This window comes from Syngnathus floridae, chromosome 20 (genome assembly GCF_059516105.1).
Source record: "Syngnathus floridae isolate MCC-2025c chromosome 20, RoL_Sflo_1.0, whole genome shotgun sequence".
Classification (NCBI taxonomy): Eukaryota; Metazoa; Chordata; class Actinopteri; order Syngnathiformes; family Syngnathidae; genus Syngnathus; species Syngnathus floridae.
The window spans coordinates 4,074,594-4,101,155 of NC_142432.1; the positions used below are offsets into that span (position 1 = coordinate 4,074,594).

At 42.1% G+C, this 26,562-nt stretch overlaps 2 long non-coding RNA genes across 2 annotated transcripts in view; one reads left to right on the plus strand and one right to left on the minus strand.

The window, feature by feature from the left end:
- Positions 1–26,562, plus strand: part of LOC148380849 (uncharacterized) — a 56,232-nt gene that overhangs the window by 22,405 nt on the left and 7,265 nt on the right. The window contains exons 2-5 of the long non-coding RNA XR_015854711.1: positions 15,670–15,805; positions 16,533–16,744; positions 18,348–18,400; positions 21,523–21,637. This is a non-coding gene — a long non-coding RNA (uncharacterized LOC148380849). The remainder of the gene's footprint in view (positions 1–15,669; positions 15,806–16,532; positions 16,745–18,347; positions 18,401–21,522; positions 21,638–26,562) is intronic.
- Positions 4,106–6,496, minus strand: LOC148380850 (uncharacterized). The gene is made up of 2 exons (XR_015854652.1): positions 6,324–6,496; positions 4,106–4,288 (listed from the first exon to the last, which is right to left on the minus strand). It is a non-coding gene; the product is annotated as an uncharacterized LOC148380850 (long non-coding RNA).

Here is a 26,562-nt window from a genome sequence, read left to right on the forward strand (position 1 = left end):
ATTGAGCCAGGAAAATAATTCTATTTTAAAATCACCGGTCGAGTTGAGTCAGTGGCGGGTGAAAATCCATGTATGGATTTCGGAGTCCCGTTGCCTGGGGCTCATAACCCTGTCCCCACTCCCCTTGTCTTTCCCTACCAAATCAATGGGACTTTATTGACTCAGGTAAAAAAAAAATTGTGATCCAGTAGTTATGTGCGTCGACACATTTGGAAAGACCCCCCGCCACCACACCATAGTCTTTATATGCCTTCGTTGAGTCTACGTGAACATCAGCCATCTTTACAGGAGCTGAAGGTTTTGAGCCTCAGGGGGCAAGGGGGAGGGGAGCTGGGGCGCAGACATCGATTATCAGTGGAGACACTGGTCTGGCTTATGAGACTGTGGCGCTTGTGAAGCTGGGGGCTACGCAGGGAGTCAGACCAGGGGGTTAAATGGTGACAGGGCTTGAGAAGTTGGAGGGGGGGCTTCCTGCCCCTTTAATGATTAAAAGGAGGATGCGACACCCTCCCTGGGGTCACACTAGTCAAGAATCCACCCTTAGGTGCTTTACTGCCACTGTTCTCGTTAGAGCTTCCATTGTCACTCTGCTGATACGTTGTTAGACTTCTCCTGGTGCCGGGAAAAATGGCTTGATCACACCCGAAGAGACCAGAGTATGTCTGGACTGGATATCAAAGTGATGATGAGTAAAAGCTCGGTGAAGGATACCTACTTGTGTTGTTCTTCTCGGGTCATGGAAGAAAAAGTTAGGCCTAGCTGATGACAGGAAGTGAGGCAGTGCTGATCGAGCCTCCCTGTGGCCCGGTTTTGGTGCCAGTCTCAAGTGATCAATAGCGGCCCGACTGGATTCAGTACTCCGCTCGAACCCCTCGCACAACTGGTGCCTCATTAAAAATACATCACATCCAAATTACATTGATTGCCTTTATATATTTTTCATTTACATGCACTCAATCTCTGCACTCGTCTCCGCTTATTCTATTATTCTTCCGTGTCATCATGAGGATTAATGAAGCAGATATTTTCGTGTAAATCAATGCGTGACATTGCTTTAATTTTGTGTTGCCTCAGCCTTACCAATCAATGAAAGAAGAATTAATCATAATCACTTGAATAGCTAACTGTGTATATCATGCATTGCCAATAATTTAAATGTAAAACTTTTACCTATTATTTGTCATCTAACCTTTTTTGGTTCTGTCACAATATATGTTCAAAGAGGAAATGTTTGGAAACAGATTTTCAGATTAGACTTAATTACGTAAATATGTGTTTTGAAAGAAATTGAAATTATTATTAGCAATTTATAAAATCTGTCAACCAATCTTAAGAACATCTTAGTGTTCTTGAAGTTATGAACTTACAACTCAGCAGAGGGAGCCCTTGGGTGTGTGCGTGGGCGTGTGTGTTTGCGTGTGTGTGTATGCTCATGTGGCTAAATGAAAGCTGTCCCCAGATGCTCATGAATTTATCGGAGTGGATTTGAAGTGGCTGTTTGAAAACTGGAGCACATTTTTCAGTCGTGCATTTTTTTTTTTGCATCTGTATATTTCTTTGACTACCCCATTGTGGTTGGATGAGTTTAATGCGGAAGAACTTGAAAGCCCTGATCTCAACGCCCATCAAATTCCTTTGGGATGAACTAGAAGTGATATTTCGAGTAAGGCTCTCCTTGCCCGTCATGAGTGACACACGATTCGTAAAGTCACTGTGAGAGGGTTTGTCAGGAGGTGATGAGGGGAGGGGGTTTCTATGGCGACAGTAATGAGTGAATGAGGTCGAGTTCAAGGAGCTGGTGCCGCGATACGCTTTGTGCCTCTCTTTGTCCCCATAACAGTGGAAATTAAGAGATGCAGGAGCAAACGCATTGAGTACACATGAGCTAATGAGGGTCCAGTGAGGGAATGTGGGTGGGAGGAGGTGGGTGGATGTTGTGAGCAGAGCGCCTTACAGAGTTGGAGCTTACTATCATTTTTTAATTTCTTTATAAATAAAATTGGCTTGGATGCAAATATACAAAGTTTGCAGCCTAGGTTGGCATCAGGGGTAGTGATTTAGATCTTATTTGGCTGGCAGGACTTTTTGTGTTATGGTGTTCCACAGGGATCAATTTTAGGTCCCTTGCTGTTCTTGTTTTTATATGGCATTTCCTTCCACTGCTACGTTTGCAGACACGTTTTTATTTTTGGGCTTTTGACTGACTTTAAACTGTCCCGTTAATATCTGTGAAGCGCTCTTCTTAAATTTACTAAATTAGTATTGTATCATATTGTGGCAATTTTATTGTTTGAATGTCTCATCAACCTTCTTCGCTACCTCCCTTCACTCCTCCTCTCTTCTCTTTGCTTTCTACGCTGACTGCCTTGACTTGATGTGACAGCGGCTCTCATTAAATACGAAACACCGGTCACATGCAAAATTGACCCTGCAAGTGTTTTGGCTCACCCCGTCCTTCCCTGTGCACCGTGCATGACTCCCTGGTGAGGAGCAACCAAAGCCGCTGAGGTGTTAGGTGTAGAGAGAACTCTGAATTCTTTTTATTGTTTTGTCAAATAAGATTAGACACGAGTAAGTTTTTTTTCATAATCTGCAATTGAAGAGATTGCAACTTTTGTTTCTAAGGAACAGCAATAATATCCCGAAATTGCTTCGCCATGAAAATGTCAGGACATTTGTGACAGGAACCATTTTCAGTCTATATGTTAATGTTGGCACATTCACTGCCTCGCTTTAATTTTAAACTAGGTCAGTTTCAACCGCACCATATCATTAGAGTATAAAACAGACTTCTATTTTTCTAAACGACGTAGCTGTAATATATGCGCATACATACTCACAATGCTTCTATTTTCTGGTGCACTGACTTTTATAAATTTTAAAGTCCAAACTAATCATTGTTGCATATGCTTTGTCTGTGCGGAGACTTAATCGTTGGCATGTGCTTGCTTGCAGCTCTGTGAGCCTGCTTCACTCTTATCTTCCAAGATTATATCTGTCAGAAAGCAGTAAATTACAGCCGTCTGTCCCTGGGCCTGTTTTTATTGTGTGTTCTACGGCACCATACAAATCTGGGTAAAAAGGCATGTAAATATATCTCGGGACGAGCTGGTCTGTTTAGAAGCTAGCTTTTGGGTCTGTAGATGAGATTCTTAATTTAAATGTCCGTAATTTTGCTTTATGAAAGCGGGCTTTTCAAACTAATTGGCTAGTGAGTACTCAACAAGGAGCACAGTGTGTACGTCCGTCCGTCTCTTTCACTCACCTCGGACAGACAAGGTGCAGCTACTGTGTTATTGCATTTGGCCGTCTCGGGCAACTTCATGGGATGTTTGATTTCCACGTTCGACTTCCTGCGCGACCGGCGCTTGACTTTTGGGCCTTTGATATTTTGCCTTCCCCTACTCACTTCTCAAGGCTCAAAACAAACACACACATTCATACATCTCCAAACACACAACCTTTCGTTGCCTGTGAAACTCGTAAAATTGTGTTTGCTCAACCGTAAGCACGCAACTTGTTAATGGTGGTCAAAAAAAAAAAATAAGTGGCACACAAGGACATGAGAGACATATAATTTTAGTTTAGCAGTCTCACTTCAAGTCACTGATGGCTATCTCAGTTTCAGCCGTCTGCTCGCTATCTCCACGCCATATGTTGATAAAAGACGTTTCTTATGAAGTCAAGACTAAAGGTCAGGGGCCAGACTGACCTTTCCGATGTATCTTTTTTGGGGATGGAATGTTTTGTGTAGGAGGTACAGAATGAGAATGTTTCCATATCACAGACCAACCATCATCTATGTTTGCAGTTCACCCAGAGTGCTTTGTATTTTGTGATATTTTGTGTAAATAGCGGTAACAGCTAATCGGTGGGATTAAAGAGAAGTATGCTGGAAATACAAAATAAACACTGTTGATACCTGGAGGATCTGACACAAAAATAGAACGGATATAAATAGAAACGGATATTACGAAGTTGTCAAAAATTGTTGCACTCACAAGTCAACCAAAGAAATAACATTCTTCACAAAGCTTGATTTGAAAGTGATCTGGTATCAGTCTGAACGCCAAGTCCGAGTTGGTAAGAAAACAGGCAGGGGAGGTCATTTTGAATTGATTTGATGTACATAACAACATCTGACACGGTTGTCGGCGGATGCCTGCTAATTACATCTTGTTGTGTCACTGGTCCGACGGAACAATCTGCCGATTGTTGTGCGAGACGTCTGGTCAGACAAGCGGCAGATAGTTTTACCCCCAATTATCTGCAGTCAGTCGTTCTGCTTCTAGAAGGAACGAGAACGAGGATTAAAGAAATGTGCCAAAGGAAGGCAAGATTGACAAAAGCACATGCTAACAGGTTTAGCAGAGCAAAAACAATCATTTGGAGTGAAGTAAGCGATGGTGCTAATGAGCCCTGCCAACAACAACTTCGCCATGACCTCTCTTCCGTAGAAGGGGGGTGAAAGGGCCGATTATGAATTGAGTTAATGAGTTTGGATGGGTGGGGTGGGAGGCTAAGGACGCCCGGTCCGATCCTTTCCTTGTAAGAAACAACCCAACATTGCAAATCTAATGATTGTTGTCGGTGTGTCCTGTGGTGCATATCGGATATAATGGAAAATAAAAAACACTGAATCAAAAACTGCTTAATGATGTGTCAGTATGAATAGAGCTGTCAGAAAGTTGAACTGTTTGTTGCTGCTTTTCGGACTCCTTCCGTCCATCCAGCCATCCGTGCTGGTGCGACCGTTGAAGGCTGGAGGTCATGGTAAAATAGGCGGCTGGTGGACGGGTAAGGTCATAGTGGTGAAGCGGGGGGCGAAGTGTGTTTATGTATGAAGGCTTGGCCTACTTAGACTCATTTCAGCCCAGCCTGAGCTCCTGCGCGTCGCCCGCAGAGTTCGCCTCAACACCCCTGACTTGATCAGTCAACCATGTGACTCCAGCCTGGAGCCAAGGACCGAGCGACAGACAGACAGGCAGACACGGGGAGACAGCGGGAAAAGACAGACATGAGCTACAACATTGCTCTCATTTTTTAATTTGATTTCCAGTCCAATAGAAGGCTCGAGATCTGTATCAAAGCGCTTCTCTGCACAATTTATCCGGCATCCTCAAAGACTTTGCTTATTACTTCAGCCCGTGGCGATGACAAAGGGTCAACAGTAATAGACAAAAACACTCCTTTTTTGCATCTGACCTTTTATGAAGCAGGCTCGACTTTTCCATGACAGATAATGGCAAACTGCTGATCTGCAGCTCGGTATCAAGAGAAAGTCGCTTCCCACACTGAGGCCTCTCTCTTTCCCACAGACGACTCCAAATGTTCAGACGGCTTTCAGTAATAGCCACAGCAAGTTTATCAGCCGTATTCTGCGGAAGCTCTCACAGGGCTCCTTTCAGTTCTTCATTTCGCTCTTCTTCTCCCCCAAATGATGTGTTGCTGCAAAAGCGCTGACTGTATCATTCAGCCCCAGTAAACAAAAGTGTGATAATAATAGACTTACTGTGCTTTCTATTCAATGCAGATAGGTCTCTGTATATCTACTTCTTTATCAAATAAATAAATAAATAATAAATAAATTTATAAATTAATAAATACATAAATAAATAAATGTCAACTGTCCACTAATTACATAAATAGTAAAAAGATAAAAATAGAGGTAAAGGCCAAAGTAAGTAGCTTAAAAGTCAAGTCATGTCCAGAAATGTTGAATGATTGCTAAATCAAATCCAGATACTGTAAGAAGTGAACAGATTTTAATAAGAGGCCAGAAGTCAACCAAAAGACTGAAATATCATGTTGTCAGTGTGACTCCAAAGTTATTTTATTGTCACATGAGATAATCGTCAAAATCAATCGGCGTGAGGGGTCTTTCACTAATCATCGACACTTTGTACTAAACTATTGATCAGTATTGAGTTTTATCTCCAAGGGGAAAGGTCAGTTGGGAGTTTGCGATGTGTCCGAGCAAAGTTCATTGTCGAGACTGGTCCTCAATCAAATGATCAATCATGTTCAAATATACTTGTCAATCAAACCTTTTTACTCCACATAGACACTTCCACGTTTCCGTATAGTGTATCTTCTTCTCAGCTGTTTACACAGCTGTGGAGATAATGCAAAATTTACAATGTACAACATCTACTGCATATCTTAAATCATTCACTATGAAAAGCGATATGTGGGATGTTGTCGAGCAGATGTTTCTTTTCTCCTTGTTATCACAGATCTACGAGTCCGTCTGCTACTGGTTATCCAAAACAGGGGTTTAATCATTACAAAGATTCCAGACACATTCCCATGCTGTAACTTACCTCGCTGTCATTTTTCATCCACGAGTGACTGGAACGAACTTTACAGCCACAGCTCTTTCACTTAATCATGTTTTATGGCTCCTCCGACTCTCCTGCCGCTGAGAGGGGATGGCAGAACATGGTGACCGGGGGCCTTACACTAATAATTCCAGGCCAGCCCGTTCTGTTTACCAGACGGCCACTTCCTTGCATAATGTGCAAAAGTGAGGTCAGTTGCTTTCAAAAGGACACAATTTACCATGATTGGAAAATAAAGTTCAATAATCACAGCTAATGGTAGTGAACTGGTGGTATAATAACATTTATTCATTATTATTTATTTATTCAATTTATGAATTAGAAAATAATTCCACAAGGTTTTATGTCCTCTGTTTGACTGGCATGTAAATATAAAGATAAATGGTAATGATTTAAATGAAAAATCTAGGTCAGCTAATACGCCAGAAGTCAGAATGAATTTATAGTGGCACTTCTCACATAATTACTCTTCCGTAGATGTAATGAGTCCTGGAAGGCCTTCATGTTGTCCTGACCTGGTGGATTTACTCACCACATTTAATTACATTTTGGGCTGTGCCCACCTCGGAATTCTGTCACTCAAAGTGGATTTGGCTCTCTGCTGTGGTTTGCTTCAATTTGTTTTTCATAAAGCTAAGTAGCAATGACAAAACCCATCTGTTTGACTTACAGAGAGGAGCTTGAGAAAATTATAAAAATTAAATGCCACCTGGATTTTTTCATAGTATTAGGTCAAATTAATTTAAATAACAAAAATCTGATTTGTGTCTGACTGAATTTTTCTGCAAAAAATACTCTGATTGATTTTCAACATCCAAATACTAAAAACCGTATTCATCCTATTCAAATGATACTGCATGAAAAACCGACATCCGTGTGACCCAAATCAGAGGTGACACGCTTGCCCCTAAACTACACTCAGCTCCCACAGTCAAACTGAGGAACCATTTTATGATCTGTTTATGTTGGTTAAAAAGAAGTTGCCATTTTCCAGCACTTTTTCAATTCTCCTGCTTTAACCTCTCCCATCGGACACATCAGGAAAGTCTTTATCCAGCAGCGTGGGAAAGAAAATGCTGTTGTGGCAAAATGGTATACATCGGCGGTCACAAAAACACTCCCGCGACTCCCTGCGCTGTCCTCACCCAGAGCAGCAACTTTGACACGTCATTAAAAGCAGCCACGAAAAATGGACACCGTTTCTACATCTGAGAAACACCTCTCGCCGTGTTTTTAGTATTTGGCTTTGAGGCTCGCCTACTACGCCGAACAGAACAACCCCTTCTTTGTTCACGCATTTCTAATGTTTCAGCACTCTTGATTCCACACTACACATATTGTTGTCTCATACATTATGCAAGTTAGGAAATACTTTCAGACCTGGGTTTGACATTTGTTATGAAGATAAAAATGAGTCCAAGGGCATGTCATGGCCAATCTGGAATGAGGGGAAGCAGTGGTGGCCACGGGTCCCGTTGCACTTGAAAACAGCGCCGTCTTTGTAATCATTTGATTCAGGTTACCTTTCATGATGTAGCTTGAGGCTGGGTACATAGGTTAAAATAATTTTTTTCAAGCTCCATGGTGAGTTAGATATCCCAAAAACTGGAGGTTGAAGTGAGTTCTTTTTAATTTAAATAAAATAACCTTCCATTTTTTTTATAACCCATTGGAAATGATTCAGTGGTTACATTGTAAACGAACAGTGATTGTGAATTTGGGATACAAGTTCAGTTATAATAAATGTAAATGTTTTGGTTTGCCAGCCAACATTCAACATAGTTCGAACTGTCATTATTAAGTAGCAATTTCGCAGATTGGGATTGGCTTGAAAATTCGCATTCATGCTTGTAATTACAATCCGTTCTTTGCCGCTACCTGTTCCCATTCAGTTGTTGTCTTTCATGTTTTCCACTTCAATTTCCACTAACATCCTAAAATGATGAAGGCGGGCAAATTAAGCAGCCACAGTGGCAATCTGTTTCTTATTTGAGGACGTTAAAAAGATTGAAAATGAAAAAGCAAAAGAACAGAGGGAGAGAAGAGAAGAGAGTGGGCTGCTGCCTGCCGCGCCGCCATGGAGATGCTAAACATTTCCATGTGTCGCTGTGTCTTGACTAAATCCCCCACCCTGCCTTTGCTTTATTTTTTTTTTCCAGGCCATCCTACTGCTTCTTCCTCCCATAATACCAGCTATAAAGAGCATGCAATTATAGTGGGATGGACTAAACTGGGTGCAGGCACTTGAGGCAACCAACCACACTCTTCCTCCCCCAACTGGGCAGCCCCTCTGGCTCCCTTGATTGGCCACAATGGTTGCACAGATGTTCCGTCTTTAATGATTTTTGTAACCATTAAGTTAATAGTTGTTTATGGCACTGAGATGCTGGAATGTGGGGGAAGTGGAGGAAGCTGATGGATAAGAAATGCGGGTGGAGACGGGGTGGGGGGCTTGCAAGACTGTGGGCCAACTGTGGTGGAGACTGTGGCTTAACACTGCCAGTCGGATGGAGACAGGGGCTTCACACGCCAGGCAAAGACACACTCACACACTTAAACTCAACCACATTAAAGCTTCCATGTGAGTAACTCGGGTCATTATTTTTGATGATTTGCGACTTACCTGAAAATAAATTATAACTGGTTTTATTTCTTTCCTCTCCTGGACGACACTCGAAGTCGAAATTAATGAAATGTTCTGTGCTGTTGTCCATGGAACATTTCTTGCTAGAATACCACAACCCGCATTAAAGTCATATAATATATGTAGGCCTATGCATCATGATTACAATGACTGTCTTATAGTCGAGAGATCCTCGGTTCAAGTCTGGGTTCAGGCCTTTGGATTTTCTCTAACTCATCATGTACTTGCAACGACGTGCTGTGACGTATCGTATTTTCCGGACTATTAGGCGCACCGAAAAGCCTAAAATTTTCTCAAAAGCCGACAGTGCGCCGTATAGTCCGGTGCGCCTTATATATGGACCAAATTCCTAAATTTAAACTGGCCCAAAGCATTGTGTCATGAAATCAATCAAGTGGCCCGCTGAAGACTATGAATCATGAATCAAAAAGACTATGGATCATTATTTTGTGATTATAAAGTAATTTTGTTGGGTCTGAAGTCAAAATAAAAGAGATAAAATAGAGAATGATTTGATTTGGATTAAAAACATGATGCATTGATGGTGCGCCTTATAGTCCGGTGCGCCCTATAGTCCGGAAAATCCGGTAACATTTTCAAAACATCCATCCCGTACAGGTACAAATTATATTCTGAATCATTTTTTAGTCTTGCCCAACTTTTGCCACTACCTGTTAACACCTAATGCAACACTTCACCCACCAGTTTTAGCTCCTCAACAACAGTGTCCCTCCCCCATTTCTATCCACAAGCCATCCGTCATCGGGAAATTAACCCCAGCTTACCTGTAATTTAAAACAGCGTCAACTTCCACCAACAACATTTGCCATTCACAATCCACACACACGCACACACTTGTTCTTGTGTTGTTTAAAAATATGCCCTAATGCTTGGGACTGGAGTGAGGATGAAGTCATCAACACACATGCAAGAACTTGGATAGGGATGCGCATACATTCCCGCACTTGAGCCACACACACGAATACACACAGGGAGTCATTCCACCGCTAACTGGCTGCTGGAGACAGCAGTGTTATGGCTTCATTCTGGGCAGAAGTACAGCTGGGAATGTGGAGCATGCATGCTTGAATACCTTGAAGAGTCGCAGAGAAATGCAGCATTGACAGGAAGGTATGGCTATGAAAAAGCAAGTATGCCTGTGTGTGTGTATGGGAGGATTTGGAGCCATACAATTATAGTGAGGTTACAATTGTTTGATACACTGATTCAAAAAAAGAAAAAACATGTGTTGCTGTGTTTATTAAGCCAGAGTTGAATGTGGACTGGCTCTAATGGCGATTAAGCACAGAGCGCTTCAAACGGAGGAGCAGAGAAGGAGCAGATGTTGCTGATTTCCTAACACAACATGGAAACTGCTAATGGTATCTACTTTATTTGTTTTGGCTAATTACAAAGGTTCAGTCTCGGGAAGCCTCTTCCAGCAGTGACAATGCAGATTACGTGGCTCCCGTTTTGAAAGCACCACAGATGAGGTTTGCTGGTGGATTGAATAAAACTATAAATATAAATAAAAGTTGCAGCAGTATTGTTAAAAACATCTGGGGGAAAAAAAAAATCTAAACAAACCCTACCCAGAATTTCCCATTCAACCACAGACAGAAAAGTGACCACCACATTAAAGGTGGAGTCTTATTAAAGTCTCTTCAAGACACACGCAACCACAGAAGATTGACTTCTGGCTCGCATCATCATCGTCTTGGCCACAACCACTCCAGCATGTCCTAATTAAATGCCACATCCTGATCACTCATTAACAACTTCAAGAAAACTTTTAATCCAGTTTGTTGTAAAACTCACTGACATTATTATATGCTAGAATTAAGATAGCAGACTTTCCTCCGGCAAAATATGAGTCCAATGAGTTCTCTTGGAATCATAAAGGTTACAAACGGGTCAGTGCATGAAGTGATGGACAGACGGTAGATGTCTTAAGGGGAAAAGGTGCGGAAGAGGAGGCAAAGTTGAAAATTGCAGGAGCAGGATTATGAAGCATGACTGCACAGGAGCAGGATGTGTGGGTGAGCCAAAGAGAGTTCGATATAAATATTGGCACCACCCATGATCATATGAATAAATGTTTGTTTAGTATTGAAATTGGTGAACGTGAAATAGTTCCATCCCACCTTGAGGCCCATTCCTTGTCGCTCAGGTATCCCTCAACTAAGACTTTAATCTCAGCTAGAAATTAGAGCCCCGCACAGGACTAATGGTCCATTATGCCTGACAAAAAAACACGGAACTACCTGCAGGGCCTCTCGGCTTTTTTCACAATCTGGTAATTCCCAAGTCCCAGGCCTTGCCCTTCCTTCAGTGTCAGAAAAAGTGAAAAGAAAATCACTCAATAATACCCAAAGTGTAAGAGTGTTTATTTTCTTGCTACTCTAGCTCCCGTTGCTGTGTGCAATTGTGGAGCAGGAATTTGCTAGAGCAAACATCATTCAAGCATTCCTTGACAACGCTGTCTTGACACCGTCTCATTTTTGGCCAGTGTGGACAAATCATTTACATTCCCGTGCCACGGCCACTCAGACCAGATATTTTGGGAGCGTTCAGAGAAAATGATGGAGTTCAAATTCAAGCACAAGCTCTTGTGCTTTGTAACCTTCAGCCTTCCATTCTTTCTTTCATTTTCACCCTCGCTCCCTCTGTCCCTCTAAACTATAATCTTATTTTAGGCTCCAGCATCTACCTCCTACCCTTCAATCTCACACAGCCATAATTATGGCCACACCAAGATGGGGAGACTTCTAAATCATTCAGAAAGGCTTTTGGCTTCCTGACTGTTACCCCCCCCCCACCTCCCTTCTTATTCTGCTTCGCAAATAAAGCAGGACTTGTTCTGAAGGCTAAATTATAACTCTGTGGATGTGTTTCCCTTTTCCTGAGTATCCTTTTGATATTTTATCTTGCACTATTTGGAGAGGCTTTTTAAAAAGGGAGGGAATTATGAGCGGGGGCGCCTCCAGGTTGACGTATCAAGCTGCAACATGAGTCGGATGAGAATATAGTAGGCAATTTGATGAAAAGTCGAGCATCCGAGGTGGAATGAGAATGAGAAAACTCCAAAGTTAGCGTAGGTGGGTGGCTGACATGAAACAACCCCCCCTCCCTGTTTTCTATCTTCTGTCTATCAGTTTGTCATCTTCTGTAAATATATTCCATAGAAGTTTATTTGCCCAGAGCGATTCCCTGCAAAGGGAAGAAAAACAAAGTTCAAACGCCACTAATGCGATTATGGCGAGATCAGAGAGCCTATCTCTTTCCCCCCCATCGCTTTAAAAACATGGTCGCTCCATAATACAACCAGCAAAGCGTTAGACGCCATGGTGTATGGAATCCAGACAGAGATAGTGTGTGTGCTGATTGGGTCAAAGGCAAAAAAAAAAATCTGTGTGTGTAATGCAAAGGACAGTAGAATGGGAAAAAGAAAACTTGAAGTAGCATTTGGACAGTTCAGACACACATTTATATACAAAGACCTCCATTGACAGTATTTCTTGTGCATCATCAAATATCCAATGGAAATGTCGGAGAAGACTTTATGGAGCTCTTCCGGCCGCCGGCGTACGCTTGGCTCCCGCACACCTCTGCCATTCACGAGTCAGCACAACATGTGTAAGGGGGAGGAAAGGACCAAACAGGATGAGAGTCAAGGGAGGCTTGTTTCGAAGTCTTTTGAGTCAATTAGCGTTCATTCATGAGTCGGAAGGGAGGAACGTGCCAAGGGTTGGCAGAGGAGTGTTCAAGGCAAATTTGTAGTCAGTGTTTATGGCCTTAGCTACATATATGACCTTGGGAATATAATACGGGAAGCATTGTGGAAAATATTCAAATGTAGAGCGGTTATGTCAACACAGATGTGTGATTTGTGTTTTTATATTTGGTGTTCCAACTGGTATTATATGAACAAGGTAGCGCTCTTTTTAATTATTAACTTTGGCAACTTTAGCAACTCATCCTCTAATTTATTTGGATCTAGAAAAAGGTCAATCACTGAATCGTTGACGCCATCTTCTTGACACGATTGCACACACGCAAGAGTTCATGAATGAACAAATAGCAAGGCCATGCCGGGAAATTCTTAGCAGTGCAGGTGCACTAGGGTTAAGGTCAAAGGGAGGGAGATAGGATGCCTGTCTGGATCTGACCAAGGTTGCAGATGATAGATGCTGGTGCGGATACAGATAGTAACAAGCCCAATGTGTGCAGACGTGCACCACCTGCCACATCGGATTCAGCCGTTATCTCTGATTTGGAGGACACCTGACTCACCCAGACGTCACCAACCAGTTGGGAGGGTAAGGGTGAGGTGATGCAGACAGTGGGACTGACTTTGGACACATGGAGCCAGTTTGCCTCCTTAAAAGCTAGTGTCACGTTCCTCTACCTTGTCATTATCTGTCCCCGAATGCACTAATTTCAGCCCCCATGGCTTCATGGACCGAGGATACCTATAATGATGGCAGAGAGGAGGGACCATGTCAATGGAAAAGGCCCTTAGGCCAGCAATGATGGTGAGTCACCGTGCAAAAACGAGAGAAGAGCGTACAACCTCAGCTGTGGCATGAAATCATTCGAGTAGAAACTCTGAGGAGTCATTTGTGACTGAGCGTAGGGATGTGGTAGCGCGTACTAATTCGAAGCTCTTTGGGACCTGAGCGTCCCGCCAGGCTCTGCACTTTATTGTCAGAGGGGCACCAACAGAGCCGAGGGTGCCCTTTGCAATTATCAAGCATGATGGGACACTGAGACGAGAACATCTGGCATGAGTGGAAGTGCGGGGTGGAGAGGGGAGGAGGTGGAGCACCTCCAAGCTTCCTCCCTCGCTCCCGCCTTCCTCCTCTTCTTCTGCACAGGAGACGCTGCGCTTTGATCTCCAGCTGGAGCTGTCTGCTGTGCCTCTCTAGATCAATCACGCCGGCTTGAGTTCTGTTTTGCCATCGGTGTCGTCAAACTGTAACTCCGGTCGCTATCTTGGAACGTGAATCGCATATTAAGGGTTCGACCGAAAAGTTTTCAAGGCTGGAGGGCAAACTCAAAACAACAAGGAATGAAACAAGAATGAATGCCTTGTTGTATTGTAGTCAGGCAATGTTGTTCGATTCTTGTTTTTCAAAGGTGGTTAAACATAATTACACACCTACGGACCAGCTTAGGGCGCGGAGGCGCCAAGCCGAGCTTCAAGTCCGTTTGTGTAATGAAGAAGAATGCACGGAATGATAAAAGTCTGTGACAGAAGAGTACAAAGAAGGAAATGTCGTCTTTCTAGGCTGGAACAGGTTGGCGGTCTCATTCTCGCCAATGTATGCGTGTCCTTTGGGATCTTTTGAAGGTCATACGCAAAAACATCTAGATGGCAAAATCTTGGTATGGTTATTTTCAAGGATCGGAAGCTCCGTCCAGTTACAGTGGTGTCCGTCGGAAGTCTGTAGGACCGCCCCGGCCCGCCAGTATGCAAACAAAGCATTCATTGAAAGGCAACAAGTGAGGGAAGACATTTTCTCAGGAGGAGGACAATGGGCGTTCTTCTCCATTTGGCTCACCCTTTCATCCTCGGACACCCACAAGGGACGCAATTGTTTGGACACAAAGCGATATGGGGCATAGCTTTAGAAGACGCATCGATTTTAATTAACTGTTGGTAATGATCTCATTATCGGGACTGAGTGGGCCCAACGTTGCGCACGGAGAGGTGAGTCTGAGGTCACCGTTCCCAAGCCCCCCCCCCTCATGGCCTAACCGACAAAACAGATTTCTGATTTTCTATTCGTTGTTTTGTTCAAAATATGCAAGGAAGTGTCTTAATTGTTGCACATGACCGTAAAGAGAAAATATGAGCGTTGTAACAGAGAGGCTCTAAGTGGATCCATATAGGAAACAGCAGCACTAAAATCAGAGCAAAAAAAGAAATGCTGGAAGGCAAACTGGAGCTTCAAAGAAAGGGTGTTTCCTGCACTTTTTAAGACTAAATACATTGAGAGCACGCAACATGCCGCGTGTGTGTGTTTAGACTACCTGAGGGCTTCAGATTGACTTTTTCAATGTGTATTTATGCGTGTGTGAGAGCCGATGAGTCACTCGTTTAAAAAAAAAAGAAATCTGAACATCAGCACCTTTGAGATTCCGTGAAAGAAGAGTTGCATTTGTTAAACTTCATCCAATTTTAATTCTCAATGGCGGCCGCTGACCTTCTTTCTCAGGCGTGCCAACAACAAAAGCTGCTAAAATCATAACCAGAGCACATAAAGAGAACCAATGATGTCAAAATGCGCCCCGAGGCGAAGACATGACTCGTCCAGTGTCTTTGTTCCTGTTTTTCCTCAAACGTTGGCTCCCGATCACTCGTTCATTTGCCGCTTCCGGCTTCGGGGTGTCTTTGATGACTACGTGCCGTGCATTGTTTGTCTTCTTGTACAATTGCTAGGTTGTAACACTTCAAGGTAATGACAGTTGGCTGAGAACAAGAAATCCAATGCAAGACTTGTCCCCCCCCCATGTCGGTGTTTTTACAGAAGCTACTGTCTGCTAATTGAGCACCCTCACCCTTCTCCAAACAGCCCTCACCGTTCATTAAGCACACTTCCTGGGGAGTCAACCGGACAACAGCGGTAAATATTTGTTCCTTATCTCCTTATGTCGTCTCACAAGCTGGTCTTTCTGTAGTAGGCCTCCAGCACAGACCCCCCCCCGCCCTACCAACCAAAATGATTCCAGTCCCATCCCTCCATCTGTTTCTTCCCTTCTTCTGCAAACAAAGAAAGAAATCAAGGAGGCGGCATGGACAAACAAAACGCTGGAGGTAAACATTTGAAGAGCTGCTTGTTAAGCGGACGTACATGTCACGCACGCAGATGTACTGTTGGTGGCACACACACACAAACACACACACACACAGGGCCTTGTCAACAGAGCAGCTGCACTACATTTGTTTATGGCATAAAACACTCATTTATTGTCTGACTCGGGCTTTTTTTGAAAGATCAAAACATCCAAACCAGGGTATTTTCCCATCAAAGTTGGGAAAACAAATGTGAACACAGTTGTAAAATGAAATTGCTTAATATTGTTTGTTTATTTGCTTCCTCTTCATATTCATTATTTACTCTGGCTCTAATTAGTTTGATGTTCGATACCAAGCACTGATACCAAAGATATTTTTGATACAAATCAATGACAGATCATTTTTGCAGTATCACAATTCTCCTTGAAATTTCATAAAATTAAAGGCAATTTCTTATTCTTCTAATTTCTAGTTTCTGATCGACACTTGGTATCGGTCCTTTTTTTTTTTCCTATTTCCACACACATTTATTTACTTCAATGTCGCATTCACATTCTGTAGCAAGAATCAGACATCCCGATCCCCTCGCTGTGACCTTTTGATGACTTAAATATAAACATCTGCTGGTCACATGTCAGCCATCAGGAAGTGTTAATGTGACTCCGTGTTTGCGTGTCAGAGCCAACATGTGCTTCAGGGGGTATAATTGATTCAAAAGATTTAATGCTTCTGCTTCACACCTCAGGGTGACATCATCCCTCTCTGCTGGAATGGAAAGAGTGACTTTCTTTACATGGGCACACGTCAGCAACATGTCCTGTGGAGTGAAAAACTGGCATCTCCATAGCATGTCATTCTCTGAAGTGACATTAATGCGTTATGCAGCAGAATTGTGGCTTTTGGTAATCGACAAAACAGAGTTTGGTGCCTGACGGAATCAACCAGTCAACACAGCCTGTAAGTCTCCATGCATTAATTTACCAAAGCCACTGACAGACAAGTATTTGGATAATTACGGTTTCTATTGTGAATTAAAAAAAAAAAAAATGATTGTAAAGGCTGAAATATAAAGACTATATCTTTAGTGGCATAAATCGGCATTGGGATGAAGCTTGGAAAGAATGAGTGTTGTTTATAGGAAGAAAGATGAGAGGGTTGCAGAGGTAGGATAAATGACAGGGTGACGCAAATGCTCCCCCTGACACACTCAAAAGTCAGTAAGAAATGACATGATAAATGTTAGTTTTGTTCTTTTTGGACTTTTAAAGTTTGGGATTTAATAATCACCTCTGCAAAGATATTATAATATAAAATAGTATGAATAATATAAAATATTTCTATTGCTAAGTGAATTTTCAGTGCTGTCGCCTCACCAGACTCATTTATGGAGAGAGGCACCACTTGGCTCCAGACTGTGGTGCCACAAATTTAACTTTTAAACCAATCATTAAAAAAAAAAAACATATTCTCTCTTTAGGAATGAGAGAGCTGAAAATGTCTGCATGTTTAAATTTTGCCCGTTCATCATTCTGCAGTCAGGCTCACAGGTCATAAGTGGACTAACAAGCAAAACATGTTTTGACGAGACTAGATGGAGACTTGACAAGTTTAAAAAAAAAATACTTATATATAAACTAAGGTATGACAGTCGTAAAATAGTTGCAGCTAAAAATAGAACAAGTAAAAAAAAAAAAAACATTAATTTGTGCATTTAAGTTTTGTATGCAAAGAACGATGCAACTGTAACTTTAAGATTTGTTTTTTCGCTTGAGTTTTCTTTTCACTGCAAGAACTTTTCCATCAAGTACCATTTAAGGAACTGGCTTCAGAGAAAGTGAGCCTGATGATCTAGTGTAGATGTTCAGACGGAAAGCAAACATGCTTTGCAATATTTCTGATTTGTTATACAAGGTCCATTAAATTATGTTGAATTTTATTTGCACTTAAGGGCTGTTCATAAAACACAATTGATACGCCTGAAAATATTAGCATCAAAGTAAAAAAAAAAAAAAATCTTCCTGAATAAAATAAGATTTAAATACAAAGTTAAATTTCACTTGAAGCACCTGAGCACTTTTACTGATTTAAATCATGACTTGCGTCATCTCCAACTATGACATAAAATTTGTGTACGTTTTTGTTGGCGTTTTTGTCCCTTTTAAAATGAAAAAAGATGACATCTGCTGCTTTAAAAAACAAAACCAAAAAGCCGCATCTGGTTTAGCTTTTTTACTGCATTCTTTGACCAGCCATTTTGCATGTCATGTCTGGAAAACACTGCCTTTTATCATTTGGTCAAAAAAAAAAAAAAAAAACCTCAGCTTTCCTGTGGCTCACTTCCTCTGCAGCAGGAAGTTGGGAAAACTGTAACCAAAGCGATGCATCTGTCCCCAAGTCCGCCCTTCCTCCCGTGCTCATCTCCGATGCATTGCCCGGAAATGAACAGGTCGGGGTCCGATTGTGATGTGGAGTTATCATGTGGCGCAAAAAAAAAAAACATAGCATTGCCTTTAAAACCTCCAATCTGTTTCTCATCATATTTTTCTTTGAATGTTCGCAGGCCTGCTTGTCGAAGGAAGCGTAAAGAAGAGAGATTGTGATGTTAACTAAACTGTAAGTGGTAGGCCGCTTCAGGCGGTAACAGGATATCATAATGAGTGAGCCCTCCCACTGGGCAGCTCTTCCTGTCTCTGCTCTGCCTCGGAGAGGCCACCACAAGCGCTTTGTTTGCCTTCCTCTTACTTTATTTCAACATTTTCTTTGCTATGTCATTCATTTGTGATATTCCATTCCAGTATAAGCAAAAGGTCACGTGAGCCAGGGATGTCACAGTACAGTAAAGATCACTTTCTGTCCCTCAGGTGTCATCTACCGTATTTTCCGGACTATAAGGAGCACCGGACTACTCAATGAATGGCCCATTTTCAAACTTTGTCCTTATATAAGGCGCACGGGACTATGAGGCGCACCATTAATGCATCATGTCAGATTTTTAATCCAAATCAAATCATTCTCCATTTTATCTTTTTTATTTCAACTTCAGACGCAACAAATTACTTTAAAAACACAAAATAATGATCCACAGTCTTTTTGATTCATAGTCTTCAGCGGGCCACTTATGATTGATTTCATGACACAATGCTTCGGGCTAGTTTAAATTTAGGAATTTGGTCCATATATAAGGCGCACCGGACTATTAGGCGCACTGTCGGCTTTTGAGAACATTTTAGGTTTTTAGGTGCGCCTTATCGTCTGGAAAATACGGTACTTTAAAATACCCCCGTTGAAATGAAAACCAAAAAGTTCCAAAACTGCTCAATTTTTTTAAAAATAAGGTGAAGACATGTTGGAAGGAATATCATAAATAAAAGCTACACATTTAAATGCTCCTATAAATTCCAAAGCAAAAACATTGATGCAAAAGAGTCACTCTGTTTTTTATTTTTTTACTGTAGTCCCTGCATTTTAAAACAGACTGTATTTGAGAAGCCAGTCGAATCTGATTGGATCTGTTTGGCAGTCAACCCGGGGACCTTTGGTCTGGCCGGGGAGTTGGGGAAGTAGCTGGTGGTTGGGTGGGGGTAATGCTACCGTGGAGACAGACATGCAGGGAATGAGTTTCATTAGCTGAGCACTCAGCAGGCCCCTGTCAGTTACTCTGCTACTGGTGCAGAACGAGACGAAACGAACAAATACGAGGGAGCCTAATCAACGGCGCAGCAAGAAAAACAAGCTCCATCGTCAAAGTGTGCAATCACCACTTGTGAAGGAGCTACGTTAGATAAAAAGTCATCTGTCCTTTCAGAGTCTATTTTTCTGCCCCCCCCTCAACCCATTGACATCCATTAGATCTTAAATCAGCAAACAACTTTGCTGATTATGCACCACAAGATCTGAGCAGCAGGTCATGGGAGTCATCATATCCTGGCTGAGTTCTCGAATCTAATGAATTGGAAGCCGGCCGTGCGGGAGCTCTCACTTTTGGAGCAGCCAGCCAGTGAACCAGGCAAGCCAAGCACATTGGAGCGCTCGCCTCTTTGTAAAAATGCTGCACCATTCAGAGAATGCAACAACCTCGCTGTAACAAGGTCATGGGAACTGCGAGGAAAAAAGTGGAAATTGATCCAGAATGTGGTTGTTTCATTTTGGCAAATTTGCTGACACTCGTGTAGTTAGCTCAAATGAAGGGTAACGCCGTCAGCTTTGGGATACTACTTCATAAAATATACTCCCATCCTGACTTTCTCGTTTTATTGAATGTGATGCTCATCGGATCGGGGTAAAGTCTTTTAAGGGGGTGGCTTTGGGTCTGTGGTGAGACCGCATAGCACCTCCTCTCTCCTTGTCTGTCAGTCCGTCCATGTTAATCGCACCTCATCTGGTTTCTGTTTGCAGCTTTGTCCCATGCACTGTGCAAACATGCGAACACCACAAGAACATCACAAAATAATTGTGGTAGGGGGGCTGGATTCGATTAATTGAATTTCTATTTATTTCAACAGAAAATATTGATTAATGAATTGCGACAGATTCAAACAACAGAAAATTACAAGATAAATAAATATTGTATTTTTAGGCTATTGTATTGGGTGGAATCAAATTAGAGGTTTACCAGATGTTTGTACAAGAAATATGTTTGAACATAACCACAATCCGTCAGTTACAATAACCGAGAAATGCGTGGTGAAAAATTCTTGGACGTGCAAAATGTAATGTACTGTAGTGTGAAAAAGCACACTCGGCTTTTTCTTATGTTCACAACGGTTCTCTCTTGCACAGAGCTCAAGCTGTATGAGCTGACTGAATGATGAATGTGCTTCTAGAACTTTTTAGGCCCTTTGTGGATTTTCTATACTTCCATTGATAAAAATCACCGAGCGAGGACGTTAAAGGGAAGGAAACATCACATCACGCTCAAAGCTGTCACTTGGGAAGCGTTTATATGAACTTGTAACATTAACAAAGCTCCGCTTACATTCACAAACCGGGTTTTATATAACCCCTGTCTCCCTGAAGCCAAACTGACCCCCGAGTCTTTGGATCGGATTCAAGTCCGGTTGTAATAGCAGAATTTATTTTAGTGCGACTGTATTCTCCTCTATATTTAATAGGCTTTACTTTTTGGGGGTTACGAAATCAGACACATGGCCCTAAAGTCTGAACAAGAACTTCCCTGATAATGTCACGACAAAGAAAACATTGCACATGTAGAAAAAATATATGGGGGGAAAAATATTAGAGAGGAGTTAAGTCCCATTAGGTCTGAGCTACAAGCCATACCATTCCAAGCTTGGGCCTCCTGACATCTAAATGGAACGGGAGGTAAGCCAGGGCTTCCTGTCAGACTGCAGGGCTCTCAGGTTCCACCTCTGGTCCAAATTATGTCTGTCTGTCCCAGCCCAGGCTGCCACAGCAACCCTCACCCTCTCACTCAGCCCAGAGACCCAACTCAAATACTTGGGATTATTTCCCGCGGTAGCACAATTTTTTTTTCTGGATAAAAATGTAGGAAAATTATACATTCAATTAGATTTCGACTTCAGCCACATAAGTGGAGCGAGAAAAACCGAGTATTTATGCCAACTGCTAAAAAAATATCCTGGGTCAAGGGAGGAATGTAGTTTCTTCTACCGTGGCCTCACCCCCAACCCCCTTGGTCCTGACTGCAGACAGCAAAGGTCTGCCCAGTGTTGAGGAGACAGCTTTAATTTGCTTCTCCTTCTAATGCTCCACAGATGAAGGACGCCACAGTCGCCTTAACCACACGGGACGTTCCTGGCTCCTGAAATGAGCAGGTCTGCACTACACAAAATTTCAATGCTGAGTGGAGAAAAGTGACGGGTTGAGAAAGTAAGTACGGGTAAAAGCATTTTCCTGTACATGGGGGAGTCAAAGTTGGGGGTGGGGGGGATTATCACAACCATCTCTTTAATGGGGGACCGGGGAGAATCGAGAAAAAAAGCAGCCACAAACCCCCACAGTGAGGGGAAAAAAATCAAACCCCAAATTGCCTTACCCGGCTCATATTGAAGAACGGTACAAAATAGCCACAGAAGTATGACGTGATGTTCACTCAATCATATCTAGAAGGCAAACAAAGTGACATTCAGAATAAACACGCCCTAACAGCTCAAATAGCTACAGGGTAGATGGCTTATCTGAAAACTCAAAAGGGCTTTAAATGTCCTTTTGTGGTTTGAACTTCAGAATCTGATAAAGTCGGGCTTTTTTAGCCCTGAGGGCAGAGGGCCTCTGTTAAAGATGATCTTCACTGTAGCCGTGTGTTGGAACAACAATGGCTCTTCTCAGAGAGCCCGTAACCATGTGCCTGGGACCTTGACCCCAGTGGTAAGCAATGTTTCCACCTGATGATGAATAGAAGAGGCTTGGATATATATTTGTATTACCGTATTTTCCGGACTATAAGGTGCACCGGACTATAAGGTGCACCTTCAATGAATGGCCCATTTTAAAACTTTTAAATTTTAAAAAGGCGCAGATTTTTAATCCAAATCAAATCAATCTCCAATTTATCTTTTTTATTTCAACTTCAGATGCAACCAATTACGTTATAATCACAAAATAATGATCCATAGTCTTTTTGATTCATGCTTCATAGTCTTCAGCGGGCCACTTATGCTTGATTTCATGACACAATGCTTCGGGACAGTTTAAATTTAGGAATTTGTTCCATATATAAGGCGCACTGTTGACTTTTGAGAAAATTTTTGATTTTTAGGTGCACCTTGTAGTCTGGAAAATACGGTAATTAAGACCATGTCCCATTTGTAAAGTTATTTAACATACAAAAATCCGCTTCACCTAATAAAACATGTCTGTTTAATGTCTCTGTTTATTTTTAGTTATCTATCATTAAACACTAAAATATCCTTCCCGACTTCTCATGGCCATTTTCCTCCAAACATTCCCAAGGAAATGTCATAAAGTGTTCCAGCAAAGGAGTAATTACCCAACGTTCCCGAACATACAGCAGCTCCTTACATGTGATTTGACATGCCCCTGGGCACTACGCTGAACACGTGGTTGCCGTGTTGGCTTGATCATAAACAAATAGATCCATTCATTTTGTCAGGAGGAGGGAATAGTGCTCCACTTGCTTTTATCACCCAAACTTTGGCAGCATGAAGTAATCGGTCTGGTAAAATACATCAACATGTTGTACGGCTTGACTCGACAAAGCCAGAATAAACACCAGATGAAGAGGGGCTATAAAATATGTGGTCGGGCTTTATTATTTAGTCTATGGGGTTCTTGTAGTCCAAATGACCAAAGTTACACTGCAGGAGATAAGCGGGGGCTCGTAAATACTTGGCTGTCGTCGTCCCTGCTCTTGGAAATAAGATCTGCCACGACCCTCTGACCTCTGCAGATGAAAAATTTGTAAGGCCAAACATGGCATAAAAATACACACGTGTGTTTTTGTGTGTATATTTAAATATACAAGTAACATTAAATTGAATTACACCACACATTTTTTAATCCCTGTAAACCATATAATACCACGGGCATGAAAATGTCGCTTGAGGCTTGTGTATGTTGGGAGGAGATCTTTTTTGCTCCAGGCTCAGTAATCCCTGGGATCTCCAGCCACAATGAGCACACATCAGAGTAAACAGGCAAGTATTTAGTCCCAAGGCTAGGCTGTCAGCCCAAGGTGCACATCTCCATTCCATAGAAAGACACGCTTGCCTTCTGCCAAGCCAAATGGCTTTGTGGAGGCTATTATCATCGGCTTCCGGCACGCACACAAGTTTTGGGAGGTCACTGCACCTCTGGGTGCCCTTCATACTGCTGGTCATGTTCTCAGGTTTACAGTGTTCAAGTTGGCATGGTAGCTTTCAGCTTGGAGGTGTTGTTGCCAAGTATCAAGCTGAAAAATTCTCCCACAGTGTTCTCCATACTTTGAAACCCTAACCCTAGTTTAAAACCCATGTTTGAAACCCTGGCCAACGCTTTAAACCCATGTTTGAAACCCTAACTCTAGTATGAAACCCTACTTTGAAACCCTAACCTGAGCTTTAAACCCATGCTTGAAACCCTGACCAACGCTTTAAACCCATGTTTGAAACCCTAACTCTAGTATGAAACCCTACTTTGAAACCCTAACCTGAGCTTTAAACCCATGCTTGAAACCCTGACCAACGCTTTAAACCCATGTTTGAAACCCTAACTCTAGTATGAAACCCTACTTTGAAACCCTAACCTGAGCTTTAAACCCATGTTTGAAACCCTGACCAACGCTTTAAACCCATGTTTGAAACCCTAACTCTAGTATGAAACGTACTTTGAAACCCTAACCTGAGCTTTAAACCCTACTTTGAAACCCTAACCAGTGCTTTAAAACCCATGTTTGAAACCATTAGGCTTTTAAACCAAGGCTAGGGTTTCAAACTAGGTTTTAAAACTAGGGTTAGGGTTTCCGACTAGGGTTTCCAAGGAGTTTTGCCATGGCTAATTAGGGTTTCAAACGGGGGTTAGAGTTTCTGACTAGGGTTTTAAACCAAGGTTAAGGTTTCAAACTAGGTTTTAAAACGAGGGTTAGTGTTTCCAACGAAGGTTTCAAACTACTTTTAGGGTTTCTAAGATTAGGGTATCTAAGAAGACTTTCAAAACTAGGGTTAGGGTTAGAGTTAGAGTTAAGGTTAGGGTTAGGATTACTAACTAGGCTTTAAAAACTAGGGTTAGGGTTAGAGTTAGTTAGAGTCAGGGTTAGGGTTAGGGTTTAGGGTTAGAGTTACCGTTAGAGTTAGCGTTAGAGTTAGAGTCAGGGTTAGGGTTACAGTTAGGCTTAGGGTTAGGGTTAGGGTTAGAGTTAGAGTTAGGGTTAGAGTTACTAACTAGGCTTTCAAAACTAGGGTTAGGGTTAGGGTTTAGGCTTAGAGTTAGCGTTAGAGTTAGCGTTAGAGTTAGAGTCAGGGTTAGGGTTACAGTTAGAGTTAGAGTCAGGGTTAGGGTTAGGGTTTAGGGTTAGAGTTAGCGTTAGAGTTAGAGTCAGGGTTAGGGTTTAGGGTTAGAGTTAGCGTTAGAGTTAGCGTTAGAGTTAGAGTCAGGGTTAGGGTTACAGTTAGGCTTAGGGTTAGGGTTAGGGTTAGGGTTAGAGTTAGGGTTACTTTATTTCTCTACTCATAACCTTTCAAGAATAAGCCTAAAGTTTTTGCTACAGCTTCTATCTGACACAATTATACTGAAACTTTTTCTTGCAAAGTTTACTGGATGACTAAACATTCCCAACATTATTATTTTTCATGCGGAGCATAATTTATATCTCATATAGTTAACAGCATTCTGAAGATAAATGTTTAGATGGACGGGATGAAGTAAATGAAGATCTGCACTAAAGAGGCACTTTTATCCAATGGGAGGAAGTGAATTTGCTAAATATTTACAGCGTATCCTCTTTCGGTGGACAAAGAAGATTTATTTCTGCAGGCATACAAGTTTTACGTAAAAGAAATAGTACTTTAAGTTCCATTGGAATTACAAACTGTGTTTATTTCCATGAATTCTTTGTTTGTTTGTACTGGGAATAGCTAAACAGCCCGAGAGTATCCATGATCTTATTTATGCCACAGATACAAGTGGTACCAAATAATGTGGAGGTTTGGGTTAAAAACAAGTTGAGCAAATTAATCCATGAGGAGGTGCGAAGATGTGTGACAAAAGTCAAAGGTAGCTGTTGGTAACGTTCAAACGGTTACATTCAGGTCAGGTCAACAGAAAAATGTCTGCGCCTACACTGGGTGGGAGGAAGGTGTGCTCTCGTATGTAAGTGTTAACAGGTTCCATGTGTGTTTACACCTCATACACTCTTCCAACATGGACGTGGGCCCTCCTGCATTGGCAGAGCTAAAGGGGGGGGATGAAGGGGCACTGGCCCCCATTGAAATATGCTTGGACACCCCAGGTATCACGCCAGATGACTTTTCTTTTCACATTTCACCCCATTCTGTGGAACCCCTACGATATCTTTGGACCCCACATATCGTTTAAAACCCTAGTTTGAAACCCTTTGTCTTGTCTCCAGTGCCAGCTAAGACCAAGCCAAAGTGGACTGAGGCTAAAGCAAACAGCAGTCACATTAGGCAAGCCAAGCAGAGGACATTGTTATGATTACACGTGTAATAGTCCTGTGGGAGCCCCCGACTATAGGCTGAGCCCCCGCTAATGCAAGCTGCCGCTAAGTGGTTAGCTGCTAATAGAGTTTTCCTGTCCTAATGGAAAGAATCAAGGGTCAGTTCTCAGCGCATAGAAAAACTCTTCACTAAATGACCGACTTTAACTTATTATTGTGACTTTTCAATGAATAAACTATTTTGTATATTGTAGTGTTGGCTCGTGAGTGAACGATTGGTTCAAAAGAATGAATTGAACGAAGTGAACGAATAAAGTGATGAGTTCTTTTTTTCAGTTCATATGACTTCAACCAGTAGGTGTCAGTAATGCGCATTGAAGATGGTGCCACCTCGCCGTAAAAAAACGAAGAAATTGACGTAACTTCATGTTCATCGCGAGAACGGATCAGTGAGGGCTGGACTGCCTTCCTTCCCGTGCATCAATGGATCAGTCGGTGAACGTGTCGCGTCTCCCTCCTGGCGAGAACTATGTAAGCCAGAATGTAGATTTACGACTTGCCAAGGAAAGAAAGAACCACTCACTGAAACATCACTTCTTTTATGCACGGGAGATAATGCTTCTCTTTGGGTGATCTTTATTTTATAACACTTATAGTCGTTAAATAAACTGTATGCATATAT